Below are 27,591 nucleotides of genomic sequence, written 5' to 3'. Positions count from 1 at the left end.
TAAGAGCTGGAGCTACAGAGCTTGAAAGTACCACCGAAAAACACTGGAAGGGTGGGCCCTTCGCTACTTCTTCATAAGGATACCAGAGGCAACATGGCACATTAAGCATGACAGTTGGCAGATCACTGTGTAAATTATTTTGCAGGAGTACAAATTGAGGCACTTCAGTTCATCTGAACTTTGGGTTGAGCCTCCCTTCGTTCATTGTCGGTTCCCTCGTCGGTCTTCAACTTGCTTCTTCACCTCTGGTCCCACCCACTTACCCGCCCAGGTGCATGAAACCCTCATTGTGCACTCTTTTCCTCTCCTGTCAACGTTCCTCTGAACTTGAATGTTTTTTTTTTTTTTTTTTTTTTGAAGATTTATTTGACAGAGAGAGACACAGCGAGAGAGGGAACACAAGCAGGGGGAGTGGGAGTGGGAGAGGGAGAAGCAGGCTTCCCGCTGAGCAAGGAGCCCGATGCGGGGCTCGATCCCAGGACTCTGGGATCATGACCTGAGCCGAAGGCAGACGCTTAACGACTGAGCCACCCAGGCGCCCCTGAACTTGAATGTTTTTAACCTGAACCGTTCAAATAGGACTCCTATGCCCGTGCTGCTTTTCAGACCTGTTTAATGTCATGTCACCTTCACAGCCGGCTCTCGCTGGGGTCAGCCTGTGAACTCCCTGCGTTGGGGCAGTTACCCCCATCCGGGACTTCCCAGCCCGAGGGGCATGCAGAACAGGTGTCCGTCCAGCGCAGAGTGGCCAGGCTTGGGAAATCATCTCAACAGAGAACACCTAAAAAGAACTTGGCCTGTGGTTGGTTGACTTTACACACCACTTCGAGACCGGAAAAGGTCCTTACACTAAAATCCTGGCTGGCTATAAACCAGCCTCACGGAAAACAAAGAAACAGTGGCTTATACTGCAGAACAGTTTTTGGTTAAAACAAAGGAATATTTGATGGCACGGAGTTTTTAGTAAGGAAGATGAAGTCCTGCAGTAAAGGAGAGAGCCATAGAAAGGAAAGTATTTTAACCTGGGGAGTAGATAGTAAAAATGCTGACTCCTGAGTGCCCTAAGTGACGTCACAGGGCCCTGTTTCCTCACCTCTAAAAACACGGGGAGTTTCAGATTTGACCATTTTTAACTCTGTGTGATAGATTAGGCATGACCCCCCTCTTGAAAGAAGTTTTCCCTGTGAGATGTACAGCAGGATATATCTTCCGATGTAACCAAATACCATTAAAGGTCATAACTGCTGCTGTGCACATTTTTCTAGAAATTTCTGCTCCTTGAATGATGTGTATTGGTACATTTTTGTTTGTTTGTTTTATTCTCTTTCAAATAGGATGTTTACATTTGACTTACCCACGTGTCCTGGAAACAAAAGTTTCTGCCCAGTACTTACGGGTTTATTTCGTGGCACACTTTTAAGGAGGGAGGCCGCAGGTGGGCTCCTGGGTACTCGGGAGACTGACAGAGGGAACTCCAGTGTGAGCAGCTGTCCTCAGTGTCACCTTCACAGCTGTGCAAACATAACTAGGCCCACTTGATGAATATTTAGAATCTTCATCAATCGCCCAGAGATTGCTAAAGTCCATTTTGGAAGGTGAGACCATGCCATGGTGTTTTTTTCTAGTAGCTGTTTTAATTGGTATATTGTGTCCAAAGTTATGTTTTTAAAAGTGTTAATGCTCTCTGTAAAGTGATTTGTTTTAAGCACATTAAAGGTTGTTTTGAGCGCTCAAAACAAGAAACAAAAAACAAAAAACTAATGATGTATGCTGGCTAATTGAACATAATAAAAATAAAAATAAATAAATAAAAATTTTAAAAAATCACTAGAAAAATAAGGATTGTCCTGATAACCTATCATTCTTTCAGATAATGTTAGAAACCTTATTTTTAAACTCCATACCTTAACCAAACTAGGAATCTCCAGGATTTTTTTATTATTATTAAGAGATTAATATGTTTCCCACTATATATAACTATAATATACTCTACTTGTTCACCCACCAAAAAATGAGCCACTGTCAATTTGACAATCAAGATTTTGGAATAGTCGTGGTGAATAAATAAACTAAAATTCTCTTTTCGTGCTTTGATGGCTACTAGATGATTTTAGTTTACAATCATGCCTACGTGCTATTTTAAGTTCAGTCTTAAATACTATTTCAGTCCTCTGATGCCCTGAGATTTTCTTTGTTACCCTAGAGAAACTGCATGTGGTGTTTGTTAGGAATCAATCAAGTCAATTAAAGTCTACACATTTGTCACCTCTATGAGTATAAATGCGTGCCCAAATATCACCAACACATGCTGTTGAAAAGACAATAATCTATACATTGACTATAGCCCATCTTCCTGGCTCAAAGACAACAATTTGTTGTCTTTGAGCTGTTTTGCGCTTCTTTTTAAATTGTAGGTAACTGCTAGGTATCTAAAGTATGTCCTCTCTGGTAAGGATATAACTGACTTCCTTCTCCCTCCTCAAAACACATTTTTTGCCTCCATTGGAAATTCATTTCAATGTTTTTTTTACACACTATGTAAATTTTTGATGTTCTGAATTTTCCTTTGAACTGGTTATAACATCTACCTGGCTCCCTCCTGTTTGAATAAAATTCTTAAAACTGGGGAAGTGTCATATAATTCAATAACAAATTTCTCACCATTAACCATGTTTTCAAGAAGTGGAGGGAAAAGTCCCTTTGTATATCAAGAACAACTAGACTAAAATGCTCTGGCAATTAAAGAGTTACAAGCTACTTATAAATTGATCCCTAAGGATCTTGCCTCATGATCACTACGTTTCAACTTAAAAATGAGGCATTTTTCAGTACAAGGGTTTGAAAAGCTAAATACACCCATCTTCTCAAGTTTTAACTTAGCAAATATAAATTTTAAATTTTAAACATTAATTTAACAAAGCAATTTATGTAAGTAGCAAATATTAGACATTCACTGACTTGCTTCTTAGGCATTCAGGATAGATTTGCTTATTTACTAATTTACTTTGCCCACTCTACTTTTGAGGAAAAAAATATCAAGATTAACTTCTTTAGAAGAGGATTTGAATCAGTTGCTTTACTTCTTTTTTGATCTTTAAAAACCCTAGATTATAATACAGTGTGGAATCGGGATGGCATAGGGAGAAGGGAGTGTGGAAAAACAATATGCAAAAAAAAAAAGGACATACTTTTTATTAATTTAAGCTGTTGTGCTCTTAGAAAAATATATCTAGGTAATGAAATCAACAAACGTATCTGTTTGCATCCGGAAAAATTCAATGTAACATATATTGTTTTCATACTTAATGGAGTATACATTCAGAGCCTTTTCTGGTTTTGTGTGTGTGTGGTTTAGTTTGGTTTTGGTTTTTTGTTTTTTTGTTTCTGTTTTTGTTTTTTGGCAAGATGGCTATGATTGGGAATACAGTAACACAGAAGAAATCCTCTGAGGTATAATTTTAGAATTGCTCTCCAAAAGCATAGCTAAAGGAAACTTGGCCATGTGCTGAACAAATTTTCTGGATGCTAGATTTTTACTTATTGTTTATGATCTTAAGCATTTTTAAAACAGGTAAAAAATTATCAAGAGCCCTTCAACCTGGTGTCACCAAAGATTAAAATTTTGGGTTAAAAATGTTGACAGTCATCTCTAGAACCAGAAAGCTTTGTCTTAGGGGCCTAAGTCTTCTGAGATATTTTCAGCAAATTGCTTCATTCGGGACTCCCATTCATAGCAACATCTTCTCTTGTTTTCATAGAGAAATGGTCTAACATATTTTCCAGAACCAGAAGTCTGAGCTTTGTTTTATTTTGCTTGGGCTTAGTCTATCACACTGCATCAGGATATTATATATACTTCTTCAATGTTACTTATAAAGTTTGATAAATTTTATCAAATACATAGAGAGCAAAATACATATTACACACACACACATGAATTGAGTGCCTATATTGGGAGTTTTAGATTTAGGGAGTCATAATGTTTATCTCAGATAAAAGTTTCCTGTACCGGAGTGTCTGGCTGACTCAGAGGGTTAAACGTCTGCTTTCGGCTCAGGTCAAGATCTCAGGGTCCTGGGATTGAGCCCTGTGTAGGTCTCCCTGCTCAGTGGGGAGTCTGCTTCTCCCTCTGCCCCCCCTTCCCTCGTGCTCTCGCTCTCAAATAAATAAATAAAATCTTTAAAAAAAAGTTTCCTTTACCTTCTAACAAAAAATATGTCCATATAAGCTGAAAATATATTATTATTTAAAAGAAACATGGCAAAATGAAGGGTATAAACTCAGGTGATTGTCCAAGAATAGTTTTACTCCTGTTTCCATCAACTTCCAATATTCAATGCAAATATATGTTTAAACAGTATCTCCCATTTTTCTAAAGAAATTTATTCACATAATTTTCCTTCAATCTGATGGGCCAACTGTATACTACTGGCACATTTCAATATTAACTGCGGACAAATAGTTATTTGCCAAGGTCAATAATAATTATCAAGATAAAATTTACACACAGTAAAGTGTGGCTTTCACATAGTGGTGGTGGATTTGGAGCATAGTAGTGAGGTCATCTCCCCTTTATGTTCCCCAGAGCTGGAGATGAGCGGCACATTTTCAAGACCATGCTAGATAAAATGATAGATAGAAAGACAGATGGATACGTAGACAGATGGCTTTAGAAACACCAAGAATCATCATGCACTGTTGAGTCACATTTTTAGACATATTTAAGGACTTGCCAGTGGCGTACTAATAAACATTTAACAACTAGCTTTCTGGAAAAAAAAAAAGCAATGTGTACATAGACACATGTATATAAGTTTACTGTAAGTTTTGCTGATATAAAGGGTGTGTTGCATGCAATTTACACACAGCACAATATGCAATATTCTTTATTTTATATTTCATGTAGCTAATTGATTTTCACAGAATTCTTTAATTTTTACTAAACTCTTCTCTTCATAGCCAACTTATGGCTGCAATTGACAAATGAACACAGTGACTTATAGCTGACTCTAAAGCTGATTAATATTTTTCTTTATGTTAATGAGTAAGTCAAAAGCAAAACAATGAAGGCTTATTCATCATTCACCTTAGCAACTTCTTAGCTGCACTGGATAATAGTTTTTGAATATTGGAAGCAGAGTTCCTCAATTTTTTGTGCTATTTACAGTGTAACAACTATAAACACATCCCACTTTATTTTTTTTTAAGATTTTATTTATTTATTTGACACACAGAGAGAGAGAGAGAGAGAGCGAGCGAGCATAAGCAGGGGGAGTGGCAGGCAGAGGGAGAGGGAGAAGCAGGCTCCCTACTGGGAGCCCCATGCGGGGCTCGATCCCAGTACCTCAAGATCATGACCTGAGCTGAAGGCAGAAGCTTAACCCACTGAGCCACCCAGGCGCCCCAACACATTCCACTTTACGGTTGAATTGCATTGTTGATATTTTCCCCATCACTTTCTTAAGTTTATACCAGGGATTGGCAGATAGCCTGTATGTCAAATCCAGCTGCCTCCTGTTTTTGTAAATAAAGTTTTCTCGAGACACAGCCACATCCACTCATTTATGTATTATCTGACCGCTTCTGAGCTACAGTAGCAGGACTGAGTAGTTGAGGTAGAGATTGCACGACTTCCAAAGCCTAGAAAATTTACTATCTGGCTCTTTACAAAAGCAGTTTTCTGACTCCCAAGATAACCCGCCACTTACCAAGAGAGCTTTCTGTGATAATTAAACTGTTCTTTATCTGTGCTATTTAATATGGTGGCCACTTAACCACATGTGACTATTGAGCCCTTGAAATGGGGCCATTGTGATTGAAGAGCTAAGGTTTTCATTCTATTGAAATTAACTTAAATTTAAATAACCATATTTTGCTAGTAGATACTATGTTACACAGTGTAGGTCTAGACAGTCAACAAAACCGTGAACCACACCCCGACTGTAGCATTTGCTCATTTCTGGAGTGTGAATACATCCATTGGGGCCAATTTCAAGCCGTCAGTGTGATATCATTGAACGGCAGGATGGGAAGAAATACACATTATGTTGTATTTCTACCGCACAGTCATGACATAAATAGACATAAATAACGTCAAGAGCACAGATAAAAGTAAAATATTAAGAAATAACTAGGAAGTGATGAGTTTTGGGTATTACTTTGTTTCTAATAAAATTTTTAAATTATAAATTTGTATCATTTACTTTTAAGAGTAGTTGTGTTTAACAACAGGTGGCAAAAATCCTGAAAAACATTAGTAGTTGTCTCTCCAGAGCCAGTACAACCTGGCTTTAGCAGCCTACGGAGGGAGTATACCATGTGCTTTACTACTATACGTAAATTAAATTGAACCAAAAAGATATTAAGGACCCGAGGTGAGTGAAAGAGAATGCTGAAAAAGTGCATTCCTCTGAAACTCATTTGTGAAAGTGGATATACTGCCCAAAAAGGCATTTCCCGCTGTGGGAAGAACAATGTGTTACAGAAGAATGGAACCAACAGAATACGGCTTTATAACCTAGGGTTGTGGATCCTTGGAAGGATTTCAGAAGCTGATCCCTCTGAAATCACAGGCAAATTTTACGTGAATATACAAAAAAACATTTTCCTGGGAATAAGTCAACCTTTCTGGGGTGTTGGGGAATCATGATTTTGAGAATTTTAAATACTGAAGGGGCTAGCCTCACTGCAAAATTTGATCAACACATTTGAAAATTAAATATAATGAGTTGGGGCTGAAACCATAAACCTCCTGGATCTCAACACTGAAGCAGGTAAAAGCAGATGAGAGTTGGCTCTAGCTGAGAAACAGAGCATAGGGTGCTCATATGAGTCTAGGGCAGGAGTCAGACTCACCACTTTGAAACTACTAAAGAATTCATCAGTCGAAACATTGTACCGAGTGATTTGCATAAAATTCAGTACAGAGGGACACCAGGAAAAGATAGGAAAAGAAAAAGTGATAAAGACATATGCTAGGTACACTGGACAACTCTATTATAGGTCCCCTTGAAATTTAGAAGAGGGAAACAGGATAAATATTGAAATGAATAATAATTGGGAATTCTTCACAATTGAAGATTTGGAGAGATATTTGCAATGGATATATCGAACAAAGATTAACACCCCACCTATTTAAAAAATGACAAATCAATAAGGAAAAGTTAAACAAATAAGGAAAAGTAATCAAAGGAAATGAACAATTTATAAACAGGAAAAGATGTTCCATTTCAACAAATTTAGGAAATACATATTTAAATCATAAGAAGATGTCACTTTATTAGATTAAAAACACTGAAAATATGATCTTGGTGAGGATATGGAGCAGGAAAAACATTTATATACTGCTGGTTATAGCATAAATGGAGAAGGTACACATGTATTATGACTCAGCAAACCCACTGGGTGGTCTGAGAAACTCATAGACAAGCACACATACAAGGAGATACACTGCATTTTTGCAATGCGGAAAAGTTCACACAACTTAAACACTCAATAGGTAGATAAATACATTGTGACGATATATTTGTACACTGAGATCCATATCAATCAAAATGAACAAACTGTAACCATACATACCTATATATAAAATTTAAAAAATGACAGGAAATAAATTTAGAATATGTGTAAATCTGTTAGATTAGTTACATCTAATTAGATGCGGTGTAATCCAATGACAAGAGAAAACAAAATATGATTTTACTTTATCCACATTGTGTTATTTTTTTAAAGAAAGACTTGATACAAATATGACAGAAGCCTACAATTTATTAAATGCAAATGTTTATTGTAGTGTTCTCTGTATTTTCTTCTTTAAAAACTTTATAATTTAAAACTTTTTAAAGAATTCAATCAATATTATTCGGGAGATAAAATCTCAAATTTTATGCAATTATTGGTTAATTAATTTTAAGCCATTTTGGTACCTCATAAAGTCCAAAGAGTGATGTTAGATAGGTAATACATTTAATAATAACAGAAATGCTCACTTTAAATATACATAATATATATACACATTAAAAGCAAAATTATGGAAATATATTTTTAAAAAACTATTTCAATTTTTCAAAGTGTTTGCATACAGTAAGCTTTTAAGTATTCAGTTCTCTAGGTAACTGATATATACTTGGAGCACCTTTTTTTGGTCACACTTGTTTCTGTTCTCTTACATTTCTACATAAAAAATAGTATGAGGGGCACCTGGGTGGCTCAGTCAGTTAAGCGTCTGACTCCTGATTTAGGCTCAGGTCATGATCTCAGGGTCGTGAGATCACGCCCCACATCAGGCTCCATGCTCAAAGTAGAGTCTGTTTGAGATTCTCTCTCCCTTTCCCTCTGCCCCTCCTCAGCATGCGCTCTCCCTCAAATAAATAAATCTTTTTTGAAAAATAAAAACAAATAAAACTAGTGTGGAAGGGCTTTTTTATTAAGAAGTGACTCTGAAGACTTTTGGCTTAATTTTCCAAAAATTTAAGTGGAAAAAGTCCTTCCCGGTTGGTTTTTTATTGAGAATATCCACTAAAAAGACACTAGCCACTGTTCTCATAGAACATGCCTAGCCTTGAAGATGAAGTGAACAGACTCACTCGATTCCCCTAATCACTCTGCTTTAAATTTCATCCTGAAGAACTGTGTACTCTAAGTGTTAAGAACTAATGATTGCCCCGAAACTGCCAATCAGCCTGAGTGACTGACGAGTTTTTTGGAACTTGTGTGATGAGAGAGCATCACATTAAATATTTGTTGAATAAAGAATGAAAATCAGAGGAAAGAGATCTTTTCCTTAGGAATTAGGTTATATCGTTTCTCCGGGTTCTTGATCTAACTATATCTGCAATTGTTTAAATTTCCCTTTTTTTTTTTTAAAGACTTATTTATTTATTGAAGAGAGAGAAAGTGAGAGACAGAGCAGGAGAGGGGGATGGACAGAGGGAGAAGCAGACTCCCCACTGAGCAGGGAGCCCAACAGGGGGCTCGATCCCAGGACCCTGGGATCATGACCTGAGCCGAAGGCAGGCACTTAACTAGCTGAGCCACCCAGGTGCCCCTAAATTTCCCTTTTAAAACATATGAGCCAAATCACAGAAAAGGGAGAAGCATACTTGACTGAGAATCAGGGCTCATGACATCAATTCTGCTACTAACAGAGTTGTATGACCTTGACAAATTCTATAACTTTCCAGGCCTCAACACCTTCATCTTTAAATTGTGAATGCATAACCAGATAATTTCTCATGTTTCATTTGCTTTCATGGTTCTTAACGGGAGGGTTGGAGCAATTTTGGTTTTTTTTTAAAGAGATTTTCTTGAATCTGCTGGGTTTTGAGTGCTTTTTTTTTTTAAAGATTTTATTTATTTATTTGAGAGAGCAAGAATGAGAGAGAGAGAGAGAACATGAGAGGGGGAGGGTCAGAGGGAGAAGCAGACTCCCCACTGAGCAGGGAGCCAGATGCGGGACTCGATCCCAGGACTCCAGGATCATGACCTGAGCCGAAGGCAGTCACCCAACCAACTGAGCCACCCAGGCACCCAGGGTTGGAGCAATTTTGAATAAATGAGACATAAAAGACTTTTGTATCCAACTAATGGGCCAAGCTAGACATTTTGTCTTTGACAAATCTTTCTCTTCATGTGTATTATCGACTATTTAGCACTGTCCCCAGCAAATATCAGTCATAAATGAAAATGATAGTCTATTTTCCCAGAAGTGTTTATCATTTTCCCTCTTCATCATTCTTATTTTTATTGTCTTAATTCGGGCCATTGGCATCTTTTCCATGAACTACTGCATTTTCTCCTAACCCATCATGCTTTTCATTTCTCTATACCCTTTTTTACCTCCTACATTTCCAGGGTATCCTTCCTCAAGCCCTGATCTCAAGGGTTAGGGTCTAACATAAAGAGGAAGTCCAATATCCTCCTCAATCTGGTTTTCTTATTTTTCAAGTTTAATCTTTTGCCAATTTCTCTCTTCCCTCATATCCTTAGATACCCACCCTCACTTCCTCCAGGCAAGGCAAACAACTCAATGTCATTTAAATCCATCAGGTGTTCCCCCCCATCTTGTGCTTTTGGCCATGCTGTCTCCTGCTCCGTATGTCTGCTCCCCTTCTCCTTCAGGTGAAATCTATCTATTCCGTTCCTGTTCAAACATCACTTTTTTTTTTTTTAAAGATTTTATTTACTTATTTGAGAGAAGGAGAGAGAGCATGCATGCGAGCAAGCAGGAGCAAGGAGCAGAGCCAGAGGGAGAAGCCGGCTCCCCGCTGAGCAGGGAGCCCATGCGGGGCTCCATCCCAGGACCCGGGGTCATGACCTGAGCCGAAGGCAGACGCTTAACTGACTGAATCACCCAGGCGCCCCTCAAACATCACTCCTATTGCAAGTTTCTCTGCATACACTGGGAGAAAATTTCTCCCTCCTGGAGCCCTCACATAGGACTTCTATACAACCGTATTTCAGAACCTGCATTGAATTATACTTCGTTGTTGCCCTCTCTACTTTCTCTGGTAGATCATGTGCTAATTTATTTATCCATTCATCAGTTATTGAAGATCTGCTATTCATCAAGCACTTTGTTACAATGTAGGCAAGAGTTTGTAAGAATGGATTCCAGTTTTTAAGCAAGTGTATTGTCTATGTGGAGAGGCAATTTTTAGGTAAATTTTAATTTGCAAAATAGAATGTTAAGTGCTGTGGTAGGGTATGGTCTGCAGAGAATACTTTGGAAGAAAAGGGGAGAAAAATCTATGGCACAGGTGGGTAGGGATTATGTCCAGAGAATTTCCCTGGTTGGAGAATTAATTTATTAATTTATTAACTATCCAGAGTCTCACATATAATTAAAGCTCAATAAATGTTCTTAAATACACTTTGTTCCGAATGTATGAAGGCTTGTTTTCTCCAGTGTGTTTCATAAAGGCTGTAAGTAGTGAAGATATTTCAGAGATAGGAAGAAATTATGAATGACAGTACCCGGCATTTCCACTAAACCAGGTTTCCACAAGGAAAATGTTAGTTTTGCACACACTGAAGGCAGGTCTATTAACTACATATAACTCCACTAATAAAGACAAATAGTTGCCTCCAAAGGGGTCTCCCACCGAGCTACATGCGCCCAATCAGACAATAATGAAGCGCGGGAGAAACAGCCTCCTGCGCTCATTCCCATTCCAGGTGATGACAACTTAAGACTGGTGCAGCCTAGCCTCTTACGGAGGCTCGACGCCCTCCTCCACGCCGCTCAAGAAGGAGACGGCGTGAGTTCTTGTATATTTGGCTCCTTTTCCTGGAAAGCGCAGACGCAGTCTGTGGAACACTTTAGCTCATGAGAACGTTGGTGGTTCACTGCTTTCCTCCACTTTGGGCCTCACCTTCAACTCTGCAGCAGCCCCACCCCAGGCCTGGGCACCGCGTTCTCCGCGCAGATTCCCCGTTGCCGGGTAACCAACCGCCAACACACACAGTCCCCGGGTCGGGAGCCGCCGCCGCCTCCCCGCCGGGCGCTCCAATGAGGGGCCCGGGTGTCTGTCACGTGGCCCTCCCGGAGGGCCCCGCAGAGCCCGGGCGCTCGCTCCGGCGCTCGGAGCCGCCTGCCGGCCCCACGGAGTCCGCGGTCCGGCCGCCCCGCCCTGGGAGCCCCGAGCTCCGCAGCGGGGGAGGTCGGGGAGCGCGCGGGCCGTGCTCGCGCCGCCGCCGCCGCGCCCGCTGCCGCACCTTCCGCTGTGCGCCGGTGCGGTCGCCGCCTCCTCCAGGTAAGGAGCCCGCCGGGCGCAGGGGGAGAGCGGGCGGGCGCGCGCAGGCGTCATGAGTGGCCTTGGAAGCGGCGTGGCGGCGCGGGAGCGGGCGGGTCACCGCGCTCGTGGGCTCGCAGAGCCGCGCGATGCGCGCCCTCCCGGGCTTTGCGCGCGACATGCCTGACGCGTGAATCCCCGGAGTTTTAGGGTCACGCACCTGCTTATCGCGAGGCTCAACCGGCAGCCAACGTGTATGTATCTGAGCTGTCCCTGGAGTGTGGACTCTTATTCTAATTTTTATGAGAGACATGGTTCTAATTTTTAAGGTTATTAAGTATATGAATGTCCGGAGCCTGGATTGTATGCCCGCCAGGCACTTCTGTATAGATTTCCCACCCCTTTGAAGATGGTCTTAATAGGCAGGTTGTACCAAGAAGGCTTTGAGTGAAATGGAAGTGTGTTCCAGAAAAAAAAAAAAGACAGTATTGAACGTGAGAAGCATAGTATGTGGTAAATCATAAAAATACAATCTTTCCTGTTTTTCTATACATCCCCCCCCCAAGATTTTTGCATGCACATATGAAAAGGAGCAAAATTTAAGCTGACTTTTTAAAATTTACTATATTAAAAGCAATTGATTTGAGTGAAATTTAGTGATCACTTTGTGTACCAAAACTTCCCTTGTTTTTGTAACTTCTATTGATTGATTAATTGGGGTCTTTAATAAGGGTTAGAGAGAGTACGTTTCTGAATCTTGCACTATTTCAGAAATACCCCTCAGAGGAACTCATTTTCCCCTACCAATTTTTATAACCAAAGTTACAAGCCCTTCTTGAATATTTTAAGTAACGTAACCTCAGGTAAGAAAAGGGTTTTCCTTTAGATTTTCTCTACAGAGTAAATTCTTTGGGGGGACTTCTAAAATTCTTTTTAGGTATCCGTATCGCTCACAAATGTGTCTCCAGGAATGGTCTCATCAACAGTGAGAGAATATTCTCCATGTAATTATCACAGAACACAGCAGGTTTGGGATGTTCTCACTACCCTGCTTGAGGGCAGCTGATGCTGGACTTATGGTAATTACAACCACTATGGAAAAAGGGGCTTTTTTACATCCCTTTGAGATTCTGTCTCACTGGCTTAAGAGTGCAAGAAAATGGGCATAGTTATGTCTTATCTGTGCGAAGGAAGAAATCTGAGACAAGTGGTCTGACAGTCTTGACTGTTCTACGATCTAAAATTAAAATAGGAATGAAGTGACTATGAAAAATTGTTAACTCAAAATTTTGGGAAACATACTTTAGTGGATTGTCTAGAGATTAATGTCACAAACACTAGTTTTAGGTCATTGCATTAAGAGTTCTTGAGAAGTCTTCTCTACTGGAATAAACCAGTGGTCTATTTCAAAGGTCATACATGGAGAGAAAAATCCTCTTTCTTTCATTCATTCATTCATTCATTCTTTCATTCTTTCTTTCTGAACAGCCCAAAATATAATAGGCGCTATATTTATTTTTTATATGCAACATAAAAAATCATATATTTAAGTGAGCTCCATAAACTTTATATTACAATTGTTCATTGAATGTTATTACATTGATTTGATTTTTTTCTCCTGTGCTAATGTTTATAGAAACAGTAAAGAACTGTGGGTATCTCTGGGGAAAAAAAGTCAAATATATTTACTCGAAAGTTTAAAAGTTCTTTATTTGTTATTACTACATATTGGTGTACTAAAATTTTTGTCATTCATTACATAATAATTCCATATATTAGAAAGCCACAAATTAATTTAGCTTAGGAAAAAAATGTTTTTAAATCCTCTGCTCCCAGTAGAGGGACTATGAGAGTTGGAATGTTTTTGTTGTTCTCTCTAGCCTCTCTCTGTAGCCCTGAGCTTGGGCATAGAGTAGCCAGTGAGAGTGTTTAAATCACTCAGAGAGGATTAGGAACAGTTGTATTTTTCTTTGTTTTACTCTGATACTAGAAGTCCAACGTAAATGATTGGGTTATCACGATCAATAAAATTTGTTCAAATTCTCTAGATTACCTCATTTTTTTTTTTTGCCTACCCTCTGAAATGAAGACTAAAATGAAATTCAAACAATTCTGAAGGATTCACATTTCCTTCCTATATTCCAGAATTTACTTGAAATCTGGTATATTCCAGAAAGGTAACAGTTTATCAGATTACTGAATAACCAGTTTACTCAGCCATTCGTGGTTAATGATGTATATACAAGCTTTACTACTACTTCGTAGAATGGACGAATTATCTCCTTTTATATTTCGTATATATATTCTACTTAGCAGATTGGAAGATTAGAGTGAAGTCATACAGTTTTTAGTGTGTTTTCAGGAACAGAGTATTTTATTCAGAGTATTTTAAACCATAAGAATCATATTAGGAATTTGGGAGGGGTTTCTTTATTAACTCCGATGGCTTCTTTTCTTTTGTATCAGAAACATATTAAACTAAGAATTGGTTGGCTCTTTTCTACTTTCAAGACTTGCTGTGTTCTGTGATAATCACATGGAGATTATTCTCTCACTGTTGATGAGACCATTCCTGGAGATTTGTGAGCAAGAAATGAGATGTGGATGCCTGAAGAGAATTTGAGAAACTCCCCAAAGAATTTATAAAGAAACAAAACCTAAAGCAAAATCTTTTTTTCTTACCTGAGGTTACTTAAAATGTTCAAGAAGGAGTTGTAACTTTGGTTACAAATATTGGTAGGGACGGACGTATTTTAAAATGACCAGCTTTGAACTATGCCTTTGTATATCGAAAGAAAATATCTCATCATGATTGATTAGAAAGATTTCCAAAAGTTGTAATGGTAAAACATGAGCTGTCACATTAGGAGAGAGGGTCCAGGTTGTTTTTACCTGATTTCAATGACTAGAAAAAAAATAGATCTATAACTGAAGAGAAATTCAAACATTTGAAATAGGCTAGACTTTGTAGAAAAGGCAGCCTGCATTTGAAACCATAGGTGGCCCTTGTCATGCAGATGTCACATCATCAGATACTTGAGTGAGAGAATTTAAAAAACAAGAATGATAGAAGTCTTGCTTTTTATTACTTTACATGTATGTCCCCAGTGTGATTTTCTAGCCTAATTAACTCTTAAAACTCTGGAATTCTGGATTTTAATTACATATATACATACACACAATAGACAGTAATATAAATCTACGTAAGATCATATGGCAGATAATTTATCACTGTTATTTGATAATAGGGATAATTGATAATTGTCATGTTCAGGAAAACTCTGTGAAGAGATGTAAGAAATAATTTTTCATGCTTTGGTGAGGATGTTACAACATTCAATATTTGGTTTATAGATTCGAATGCTCAGCCACTGAGAGCTCACAATAGAGGAGTTCAGTAGTTTTCCTTATTCTTAGATTCATCATTTTCTTCCAGATTGTTGACACATTAGGTTGTGAGCATATACCGGTATCCCGGGCAGCCTCATTTGCAATTATTTATAATAAGTTCAGTTTCTTATCTCACACACAAAAACTTCAAATCAGAAAGTAGAAAATAATTCTCATTACACAGAACCCTTATGTTTGATGTGCTGTAGGAAAACCTTCCTTTTTCAATGTAAAACAGCTCCACGTGGAGTCTTAAAAATTAAACGGTTAATATGGAACAGGTAATGTTTAATTAAATTTGGCCCTTTGAGATAAAACATTATGAATGAGTTTTCCAGAAGAGTTAACATTTTATTTTTAAAGTAAGCATGGCTTGAAAGAGTCATTTCGGAACGTTAGCTGGAAGGATCCTTAAAGACCAGTTAATCTAACACCCTTATTTCGTAGATGAGGTCACTAAACACATAATATGTTGCTCAAAATGAGTCAGTGGGAAAGCTGATACAGCACTGCGCTACTCCCTGAAGAAGCGCAAACTATGTCATCAGCATAGTTTTCTGTCTTTTTTGTGTGTGTGTGTGGGTTATTTATTTATTTATTTCAGAGGGAGACAGAAAGAGCCCATGAGTAGGCAGGGGAGGTGGAAGGGGCAGGGGAGAGGGAGAGAGAATCTCAAGCAGACTCCGTGCTGAGCGGGGAGCCTGCCATGGGGCTCGATCCCACAGCCCTGAGACCAAGGCCTGAGTCGAAATCAAGAGTCAGTCCCTCAAGGGGTGTGCCACCCAGGCACCCTGTCCTTTTCTCTTTCATTACATTTTTTCAAATGGCTAACTCAAAACTTCGAGTAGTTAGGAATTAGATCCCTTTTATATTTATTCTATATTGTTAAAATAATTACAAAGTGAACTCTGTACATGTGTTTGGTCTCATCATATAGAAAGTTTACTTAAAATACTGGTTAAAAAGTGTTTTCCCACAATTGCCCTCTTTTTGATTTGCTCATTAATACAAGTTAAGTTTTGCTGCAGAGTCTTACGTGATTTTCTTGGGGATCCAGGAATCTTAGAAATTCTTTATCCCAATGCATCTCAGTGGTCCGTAGGTGCTCGAAGGCATCACACCTGCAGCTGAATGTTAAAAATACTGGAAATAAGGGGGGGAAATCGGAGGGGGAGACGAACCATGAGAGACGATGGACTCTGAGAAACAAACTGAGGGTTCTAGAGGGGAGGGGGGTGGGGGGATGGGTTAGCCTGGTGATGGGTATCGAAGAGGGCATGTACTGCACGGAGCACTGGGTGTTATACGCAAACAATGAATCATGGAACACTACATCAAAAACCAATGATGTAAGGTATGGTGATTAACATAACATAATAACATAAAATTAAACGTGAGTGAGGAAAACAAACAAAAATACTAGAAATAAGAAACTTTTGGAAGTTACATCTGAAGCCTAGGTAATGGTTACTGCTAGGTATCATTTTGAAGGTGGATGTTTATTTTCTAGACTTCGTGCCACGTTGGTACCAGGTGCCATCTAGAACAGTGTTACTGAAAGTGGACCTTCGACCAGCAGCTCTCCTAGAGCTTGTTAGAAATGCTGATTCTCAGGCCATGTCCCTCGCCAATCAGAATCTCTAAGGGAGGGGTCAGAATCTGTTTTACTAAGCCTTAAGTGTTTCTTAAAAAAGGTAGTGTTTGGGAAGTACTGATATAAGGTGCATTATGCCCTTGGACCTGTCACCTCATGAGCTGGTAATAGCCATTGTATGATTCCACTTTTGAAACTTTACTTGGGAGCACCATGAACTGCTGAATAAATGAATTAATTCCTGAAAATATAATAGTGGGTACATTTCATACACGTCTCATAGTAGCTTTTTGGGCATAATGTTTCACCTTCATTATTAACTACATTAGTTCATCTTTAAGGGATGTTTTATGTTGGCTAAGGGCATAATTTTTGACAGATGGGCTATCAAGTAGATGAACAACCTATCTGATCTGCGGTGGCCCTGACTTAGCCCATGCAGCCCTTCACTTATCAAACTTTAGGATTTATCCCAGGCCTTCTCTCAGTGTATGAATGTGTACATTGAAGACATTTTTGGATTTAGTGACTTATATGGGCTATTTTTGTTCATTTTAAAGCTTTCAAGCTTTAAAACCATTGGATTTCCTTTGCTGGTTTTTCTAAATTGACTTACCAAAATAATTTTTAATACCCCTTGCCAAGAAGAAGAAAATGCCAGTGCGAGTAATAGCTTCTGCCAGACGGGAATCCTGATTTTCATAGACAGAAGCATAAAGGCCCACCCTACTTCAAAACCTCATATAAAAAATCCAGCCCACAGAAACAGACTGATTAGAAGGGGGTGGGGATCCTCAGGTTCGCAAAATGACTCATAGCATAGCTTCTCAAGTCTTTATTCAGGAGGAATGATCCTATTTATATAAACAAGGCTACATATTTTTGTCATGCTCTAATACAGAAATAATCCTATATCTTTTTATGACAAATACATACTTAAAATGTCTCTGTCAATGGAATATTTACCTCTAACTTACTAGTTTGTGGGTGAAAATTTGTATGATTTCACCCCTCCTCTACTTTTCTTTAGCTGACTCAGAATAGTCACCCTGAAGGTACATAAATGATCCTATTGTTCAAGAAAAATGGATTACTTCAATCAAATTAAACGATATCCCCACATTGCAGCTTAAGAGATTCTGTAATCCTCCAACCACCTAGAGAAATCTAATTCCATAACTCAAATCCATATAATTTTCATTTTGGTGGTTAGAGTGTAGGAAAGTGTAAAAATAAATGTGCAGATGGATGATAGAATAAGCGTGTAGGTGGATGATGAAATAACTCTGTTCACTTCACTGCGTCTTTAAATCAGGGTCTTGGTCTGAATTATAACTCGTGTTGTTTCCCTGATTGAACTGGAATTCGTACTGGTGTAAGTGGTCATTTTGTGAGTCCAAACTAGAACTACCATAATGACCTTAGTCTTCTCTATTTGCTACCTAATCCAGGATTTTAACGTAGGTTAATACCGTGTGCTTGTTGTGACCTATTTTACCATGTAAGCTTTTAAGAATATCATGATTTGACATATGGTGGACATGCTTAGGTAAACTGCCCGGCCAAGCTCATGAAAGGTAAATTTAGGAATGATAGAAATTTAAAAATTGAATCTTGGTCAGTACGAGATTCCAGAGGCGGTATTTTGGGTAAATTATCTTTACTGTCGTTAAACTATGTAAGTAGTTCTCCACCTTTACTGTGCATGTAAATCATCTGGGAGTAATGTTAAAAAGCAGGTTTCCGCGAAATAGCAGAACATAAGGGAAGGGAAAAAAAGAGGGAGGCAAACTGTAAGAGATGCCTAACTATAGAGAACAAACAGGGTTCACGGAGAGAGGTGGGCAGGGGGATGAGCTAAATGAGTGATGGGTATTAAGGAGGGTACTTGTTTGATGAGCACTGGATGTTATATGTAAGTGATAAATCACTGACTTCTACTCCTGAAACCAATATTACACTATATGTAAACTAACTAGAATTTAAATAAAAACTTAAAAAAAAAAAAAAGCAGTTTTCCTGGCTCTACCATAAGATTCTGACCCACTACCTTTGGGATATGATCCAAGAAGAGCAATTTTAGCGTTTCTCAGTTAATTCTGATGCAAGAGACTTGAGACCCACACTTTGAGATGCATTGATTTAGAGATGTTTTAGAATTTCATTCGTCCTTGATAATCCATGGCTCCACATATCAGTGAGAATAGTGGTCATTTAGAATTATGGATACTAGACAGAGGAGGAGGATCTCAAGTTAATGAGCTAATGGCCGATTTAAAAAAAAAAACATTTTTTTTGGCAGTTTCCGAGTGTTTTCTAATGATCACATATTGATTATATAATTATAATTTTTTTTTGCATAGCTCTGAGCATAGATGTATTCAAATTTTAAACACTGATTTTCAGTGAGAAGTTTTTAGGGTCTTGTTAAGTTTTTTTATTAGTATAATCAATATAGTTCTATTAAGAAACTTTGCAAAATTCCGGAGGCTATAAAGGTGAGTTAAACAAAACTACCTTGAATCTCTGCATCCTGATACGTCTCTGATATTTGAATACATTTTTATATCCTTTTATTGATTTTTCTCACTTTCTCAACCCGGCCAGGAGCTTCAGTTTCCGCCTTTGCTTTGGCCATGCCTTCTGCTCCAGGTGCTTTCGCACCAGACACCAGATGCCTGGATATTTTGCCTTTCTCATCCCTGTCAAGTCTTTGCTCAATATCACCTCAGTATCACCCACACCAGCTCTGTCTCCAGAGAGGAACTTGTTCCTCTTTTCCTCCAGTATCTTCTCCAAGCCACAAATTCTCCTCACATACATCATTTACTTGCTTGCTTAGCTCATTCTCTCATTCCTTCCCACAAGAATAAGAACTGTGGAAGGGCAGGATTTTACTCTGTTTGGCAGAGTTTTTTCATGAGTGCCTGACCAGCACATAGTTGGTGCTTAAGAACTGTTGAATGAATCAAGGAAATTTTAGAAAATATAAGTAAGTCAAAGGAATAAAAATTTCCAGCTATTAAATAGCCAACTCTTTACCTTCTGGTGTGTATTCTCTTAGTTTTTAAAGTATGTGTATGTGTCTGTGTGTATATGTTTATACATATATATAAATTATATGTGGATTTTTAAACGTAGGGCCATAACTATAACATGCCTTTTAAGTTAACTACAGAGAACTTTTTCAAGTCACTGATTCTTTATCACTTTCTGCATGTTGATGTTATATATATGTTTATATATTTTTGTCTTTTGACCTTGTTTATGGTCTGTTTTCACATAATTTAAAATTTAATGTTTCGTGTTTTTTTCATGATGATTATTTTTAAATTGTAAAAATAGTCTGAGTCAATTTCTCCCTAAATATCAAGAAACAAATTGTGTCTATTGATTACCTTTGTAAAATGAGAAATTTAGCACACCTTTGTTTTCTTCTTTTCCTAAATCTTGGGAAAACCGGGATTAGATTTTAATACCTAACTTTTATAGTATTGGTCTTCTCTTTCAGTAATTACCTTCGGTGTATGCATTTTTGTAACCATATAGCTTAGATATTCCGGCTTCTTTGCTTAATGTATTTTTAGATTACATGAACTTCTATATCTGAGTTCTGATTCATTTTTCCAAAAGCCTGTGATTTTTATTCAAGTAATTTTAAAAGGAATATTACATGGGTAAATAGCCTTCTAAATCCTTGTGTCTATGACAGTGTCTTTCTGGTTGGTTGTTTTCCCTTCACACATGAATTATGTTTTGGTCATTTATAGAATAGCGAGGTCATCGTAGTTGAATTTAACATAGTTACTGTACCACTGATATGTGGAGTTCAGTGCAGTGGTGAGAGATGACATCAATCTGAATTCTCTGTATTTGCACATAACATTTTTAAGAATCCTACTTAGATACTCATAGAGTTGTAAAAAACTAAGTTAACCCCTGAATTTGCCTTAATGTACCTAAGCATGGATCTTTTTTTAAAAATATATTTTGCTTGAAATAAGAAGACTACTTTCAGAGCCCTAATCAGGGTGTTTTTCAATTCAAGTAATGTTGCTTTGGCTACTTCTTGGGTTGTTGCTTTTATTTCTGTTATTTTACTTGCGCTTTAGTCTTCTCTAAACAAGTTTATAATATGTAGTTTGGGTTTTCATCCCCTGTACACTGGTATGTTTCATTTTCTCTCTAATTAAAAAAAAATCTTTGTTTTCCCATAATTTTTTTTTTTTTAGGATTTTATTTATTTATCAGAGAGAGGGAAAGCACAAGCAGGGAGAGCAGCAAAGGGAGGGAGAAGCAGGCTCCCCGCTGAGCAGAGAGTCTGGCGCGGGACTCGATCCAGGACCCTGGGATCAGGACCTGAGCCTGAGGCAGATGCTTCACCGACTCAGCCACCCAGGCGTCCCTTCCCATAATGTTTTTGAGTTTTTTACTTGTTTTCTGAAATCACTAATAGGAAATTTTGTTTTATTATTTATTTTTTTTGCAGTTTGAATTCTGCCTTTTATTGCTCTTTGATGTGGATCTTTCTTCTGCTCTTGCCTTTTATTTGCTTCATGATCATTTTGACTGTCTTGTCCCAGAGCCTTTTTATCTTAGCTGGGAGTCGGCTCATTCTTATTCATGGATGAGAGGATGCCTATAAAGGATAACCAAAGACACATGGAGATTGCTGTGGGCCGAAACTCTGTTTCCTTGGACAGTGGATCAATTATATCATTATTTGATCAATATAGAGATCTCAACATAGATAGAAACTTACGTCAATATCCTGACCGAATTGCCGTCATCTAGCATGCTTTTCATTACCCAGTGGGGTTCTTTTGCCCTGAGATGGAATTTTCTCCTTTCTACCTTGACTAAAGGGATGGGGAAAATAGATACAAAAATACAAATACGTTTTTGCTTTTTCCTTCCATCTGTAACATAGAACTAAGGAGTTACACTTCCCAGAGTACAGTGTTACTCTCTCATCTCCCATTTGTCTGCCATTTCTTTTCTGGTCACTGGGTTTGTTGTTGTTGTTGTTTGTAGTTGCTGACGAGGAATAGTAGAGGTCACGGACTGAGTGGGGGCGGCGGCAGAGGGGCGTGAGGGGAATGACAGAGGCAGCTCTGTGGTCCCATGACATAGTGGAATTTTCTGATTGACGTAGGTTTTGTTTCTCTAAACGCGGGACAGAGAGTGATGCAGTGATAGTGTAAATTTATGCATACTTCTTGGGAGAAAGGCTTTTTAAGTTTCTGACAGTATCGAGGATGATCCACTAGGACGCTAGTACCTTTGACAGAATTAGAGAACTTTTGTATTTAGTGGGAATTCCTCACAGGAATGATAACGAGACCTTGTTTTGAGTGCTGCTTTGAAGGTTTTTTGGTGTGTGTCTCGGTGTGTGTGTGTGTTTTCTGTGGTCTTAGAAGAGCCGGTTAGGATTCTTTGATTTCCAGCGACAGAAAATACCACATGTATTTCTATTCATATAACTAAAAAGTCTAAAGTTAGTTAGAGGGCAGGTATCATAGTTAACTTCAGTGCTCATTTACTAGTCTTGTGACTCAGCCCCTCTCTACTGCGCTGGCTTTTCTCAAACTCTCGGTAGTAGCCCCCAGCAGTTCTAGATGTTTTCTCGCGAGAGCAAGATGGTTGCATTAGCTCTGATTTCAGGCTGACCGTGGCTCACGTCGACAGAGGAGAGAGTAGTTCTTATAAAAGTCCCAAGTTTCATGCTTAGACACATTTAAGCTATGTTCCTGTCGTTGAACCATCACCGCAGCCGGGGAAGTGATTAGTGTAAATCTGAACCACCTGCTCTAGTTCAGACGGGTCTTCCACTTAAATCTGGACCAAAGCAGGGGTGGGGGGGGGATCACCAAACAAAAATGTAGAACTATTTCTGGAAGAAAGGAAGGAAGATGATGGGGAGGCAGACGGCAGATGTTCACTGCTGTGTTCAGATGGGACGTTGTGCGAGACTCTGATAGAAGCTGCTAGAAATGCTGGAACACCGCTTACCCTCTAAAACACAGGTGGCTGGGGCAGATTGAGCCGGTGAACAAAATAGGGCTTTGAGCCTTGAAGCTCGGGGGGAGCAAAACTCCTTATTTGGAATCTGAAAGTATAACAGGTTTTAATTAAACTTATATTCAGCTATTTGTCTTTCTAGTTGTGCTCACATTTTAATCATTGTGGACTTTATAATATGTAAGTAATGAAATGCAAACTAATTAAGAAATGTATTAGAATCAGAAAAATAGAACCCAGGAATGAATTATGAGTAATGTAAATATTCTCTATGCCTACCTGTAGCTAGTTTTCATTTTTTTGGCTCCTGGTCTTTACTTCTCAGTGACTTTGAGGCGTAGCTACCCCCATGTCGTGCACACACTCCACAGTCAGTCTATCTCAGTAGAGCTTTACCGGGCCTGTCCTCCCCCTAATCTCCCCTTTCCGTGGATGCTGCCACGTCGTTTGGCCAGGCAGCTGGGAAACAGTCTTCCGGAGTCCTCCTTGGTGCTCACTTCCCACAGGCTAGTAGTTCCACCTCATCATTTGTCCCCTACCTCTTTATGTTTTGCTGCCCTGTAACCCTCCCCAGAGTGCCAGGATAATATTTGTAAACCAGAAAATCTGATATCATTATCACCATGCTTAAACTGCTTCAAGGACTCGCTGTCACATAGAAGATAAAATCCACAATCGTTATGATCTACATGATTTTCCATCATTATATCTTTTGCCTCCTTGTCCAGTGGACAAGTCACTGTTTTCCTCATGTACCATGATACTTTAGGCATAGGAAAATAATTTTTGCCTAAAAGTTCACATCTCTCTTTCCTCTTTTTTTTTTTGGACAGCCCTCTTGAGCCCTTAAAGTAGATTTTGGCACATTGGTCTTTCTGCTCCTCTAAGCCCTAGCTCATTCTCTATTAAAGCAGCTACTGAAAATTGTCTCATACATTTATTTGTGTCTGTCAGAAATGAAGTGAAATGTAAATAACAGAAAACCCATAACTTAAAGAGACATTTAAAAAAAATAAATAAGTGACTGAAGATAGTGCGTCATAAATGTTAGCATTGCAACATTTCTGGAGTTTTCTTGGCCTTTATTTCATGGATTCAAGATAGCTCCTGCAGCAACAGTAGCATGTCATTGTCCAGGTCAAAAGCAGGGGGAGAAGGACGTCAGAGAATTCTACTTCCCTTCCATGAGCTGAAACTGAGTCACACGCCCACACTTAGTGCAGTAATTGTCCCAGGAGGATGATATTCGTGTGACAGGTCTAGACCAGCATCGTTCACCTCCTGGTAATAGGAATGGTCCCATCGTCCCTGAGATTACTGTAATTCCACCTGCGTGTGGGTGTTCTAGGTTTCTGTTGTCAGGGAAGGAGGTAGATGGGAATGTTGTTGGTTAGACGACAGGCAGTGACTGGGCAGTGTCTCGTTCTCCCAATGCCATAGCTTCTTGAAGAAGGACTTTTTTCCCCGTTTCTTGTTCATCTTGTATCTTTCGTAACCAGCATCAGTGTCCAGCTATGATAAACACTCACCAAATATTTGCTGGTAGACATAGATGAAGATGCTTTTCGCTGAAGTGAGGTGGTTACACAGGTACACATTCGGTAAAGCAAAATAGGGTAATACCGGCCTGCTTATTGTATTAGGGTAGACAGTAATGACTGAAGTTTAATTATAGTGTGTGCCTGTGCTGATGAAAGCATGATAGTTACTTGTATTTAAAGACAGAATTAAGAAGTTTATAACCAATTGACATTACTGACGAATTCTTTCTAAAATACGACTTTGGAAATGATGCAATCTAAGCACCTACCTGAGGTTTAGTTAAATGTAATAAAGAAATGCAAAATAATAGGGGCTTAAGCAAGATAGAAGTCCATTTCTCTCTCACATGAAAAAGAAAAAAAGCCTGGAGGTATGAAGTCCAGGAGGTTTCCAGAGGTCTAGCTCTAGTTTTCAGAGGTTCGCTGTTGTGCCATTCCTTGAGTGGAACCCTCATCTGATGATGCAGTGCATCTACAGGGGCTTCCACCTTCATCTGTCAGGTGCAGGTGAGAGGTAAAGCGTGGGCTGCAAACGGTATGCCCCTGCTCTTCAAGTAGACAATACGTCCTAGTGCTTTTTACTGTCCAGAATTTTGGCAAATAAAGAATTTGGTAATACACTTTCTTCTGTTTCTAAAATTATTTTCTTTAATACTGATTCATCTACATTTTACAAAATGTTTTTCAGAGGACATTTTGAATTCGTTTATTCAAGGCAAAGATGATGTGTATACAGAGAAATATACTCTTATCTGAAAATACAGATATTTTGAACAGTTGATTATACTCCTTCTGCTGTGTCCACTTTCATAAAAAGAAAATGTTTTTCTTTGAATTTTGACAGAGACTACATTTATGTATCTTAGAAATACAGTATATTTAAGAAACTGCTCAAAATAGGTTTTCTTAGAAAATCAAATTATTAAATAGCAGTTAACTTGGAATTCCATTAGATAGTCTAAAAAAACTAAAATATTTGATTTATGATACACCATAATATGTGCTGGACATTTTAGACTTCTTAGATTACCTTAGTGCAAGTCATTTTTAATTTTTTTGACTAGATCAATTTAGAGATTCCAGTTAGGAACTTTGGTCAGACTTCCAGTATGTGAAGATTCATTTAAAAGAACTTACTGGCTGTGTTAACTAGGATCCAAAGAAACCTATGACCCAGAGGCAATTCTTCTCTGAATTTTTTTTTTTTTTGATTTTAGATTTTTTTTTAAGGATAAACAGAATGTTACCAGCATTCACAACCTCCACCAAGGATAACCACTGTCCTGACCTCTTGCAGTATAGATAAATATCGTCTGTTTTTGTGCTTTATGTAAATGGAATAATATAATAATATTATCTTTGTGTCTAGCTTATTTCAATCAGCATTTTATTTGTGAGATTCATCTATATAGGTTGCTTGGGGTTGTCACCATTGATTCTCATTATTGCAAACCATTCCATTGTATGAACATATCACAGTGATTTACCCATTCTGCTGTTACTATAGACCTGAGCAGTTTCCACTTTGGTCCTGCGATAGAGGTGCTCTGAACATTATAATACATGTCTTTGGTGAACATAGATACCTATGATACCCACTGCTGTTGGCTGACACTTAGGAGTGAAATGCTGGGTCATATGGTATATATTTGTTAGTCTTAGAGCATCCTGCCAGTGAGTTATCCAAATTGTTTCAATTTACATTCCCATGAGCAGTATATGAATTTCAGTTACACTGCAATCTTGCCAACCTGTGCTGTCGTGCATTTTAGCCCTCCTGTTGGAAATGGTAGCAGTATCTCTGTGGTTTTAATTTGCAATAATGGACAGCTTTCATATGTTCATTGCTGTCTTTCTGTGATGATGGAGTTCTTTTGTCTTTTGTCCAAAGTCTTGTGTTCATTTTCCTATGGGCTTGCCATTCCTTTTTTGTTTTTGTTTTTGTAGTAGTAAACCAGTTTTTTGTTGAGTATATGTATTGTTAATATTTTCTCCCACTCTGTAGCTTATTTTTCACTCTTTTAATGATGTCTTGATGAACATAAGTTTGTAAGTTTAATGTAATAAAAAAATATGTCAATTTTTTCCCTTTGTGGTTGGTGTTTCTTTGGTGTGTCCTGTTTAGTAAACCACTTTCTACTCCAGAGAAAATATATTCTCATTAGTTTTCTTTGAAAGCTTTCTTTTACCTTACATAGATTTCCAATCTCTCTGGTATTGGTGCTTTTTTTCTTTCTTTTTTTTGTATTATGTAAGATTGGGATGAAGATTTTTATGTGTTTTCCATAAGGGTATTCAGTCAACCAACAGCAGTTATTGAAAGGTCCATTCTTTCTTCAGTGTACAGCATTGTCACCTTCATCATAAACAGCATATGAAGGGGTTTATTCTAGACGAACTGTGCTCCATTAGTGAATTTTCATAGCCTTACATCAATACCACACTCTCTTAATTATGAGAGCTTTATAAGAAGTATTGATAACTAATAGTGTAAACTTTCAGCCTTATTCGTCTATTTCAAGGCTGCCTTGACTTTTCTTGGCCATTTACATAACCATATAAATTTTAGAATTAGCTTGTTAATTTACACACACACACGCAAACAAACATGCTGGGATTTTGACTGTGACTGTATTGAATCTGTAGATTAATTTTGAGGGAATTTACATCTTTACAGTATTAAATCTTATTATCCATTAACACATTATATCTTTACGCTTTTTTTGGCATCCACTTGGACGATCATGGCAATCATCACATTCCCTGTTGGTATTCCTTTGGACCTCCAAACATGTATCCTAATGTAGTCCATCTCAGTCCCCTTCAGCTTCTTAAGGTAGATCAGTTTTTCCTCATTTCTTGTTGTGAGATCATTCCTTATGTCCATCTTCCTCATCTGCTTGTCCCTGTCATTGCTTCTAAAAAATACTTTGTGGATTAAAGAAGTATTAGTGCTGTATCTCAGAGAGAGACACTTAAGCTAATGTGTCCTGAAATACGATGGCTGGGAGTAGCAAGTGAGGCTGAAAACTCTAAGAAATAAAGTAAAGCGTCCAAGTGAAATTAGGAAATATAATCCAATTATACCGTATCTAAACGTGGACAAGTTCATTTCGGGTTTTTCCCCCTTTTAATTTTGTTAGTATCGGAGAACACTGCTGTGGATTCTTAGTGTGTAATTTTTTAAACTTAGATTATATACGTGACAGCAGAAATGTGCAGTTTAGTGTTTTGTACCAGCAAAATGTGCTCATTAGCATAATTAGCATAAAAGAAACATTGTAAGCTTTCTAGAAATCCCCCTCATGTCTCC

General features: G+C 38.3%; 1 protein-coding gene across 6 annotated transcripts in view; it reads left to right on the top strand.

The window, feature by feature from the left end:
- Positions 1 to 11,610: 11,610 nt before the first annotated feature.
- WDR17 (WD repeat domain 17) overlaps positions 11,611 to 27,591 on the top strand; it is a 102,391-nt gene continuing 86,410 nt past the window's right edge. For 2 of the 6 annotated variants that reach the window (XM_027598874.2, XM_027598870.2), the window contains exon 1: positions 11,621 to 11,753. The gene's annotated coding sequence lies outside the window, so the exon portion shown is untranslated. Of the gene's footprint in view, positions 11,754 to 11,967; positions 11,987 to 27,591 lie in introns of those variants that run through there. The other 4 variants (XM_027598871.2, XM_027598873.2, XM_027598869.2 and 1 more) reach the window with 4 other exon arrangements.

This window comes from Zalophus californianus, chromosome 2 (assembly GCF_009762305.2).
Source record: "Zalophus californianus isolate mZalCal1 chromosome 2, mZalCal1.pri.v2, whole genome shotgun sequence".
Classification (NCBI taxonomy): Eukaryota; Metazoa; Chordata; class Mammalia; order Carnivora; family Otariidae; genus Zalophus; species Zalophus californianus.
Note: the sequence above shows the minus strand (reverse complement) of the source record. Positions and strands in the feature narration are given on the sequence as shown.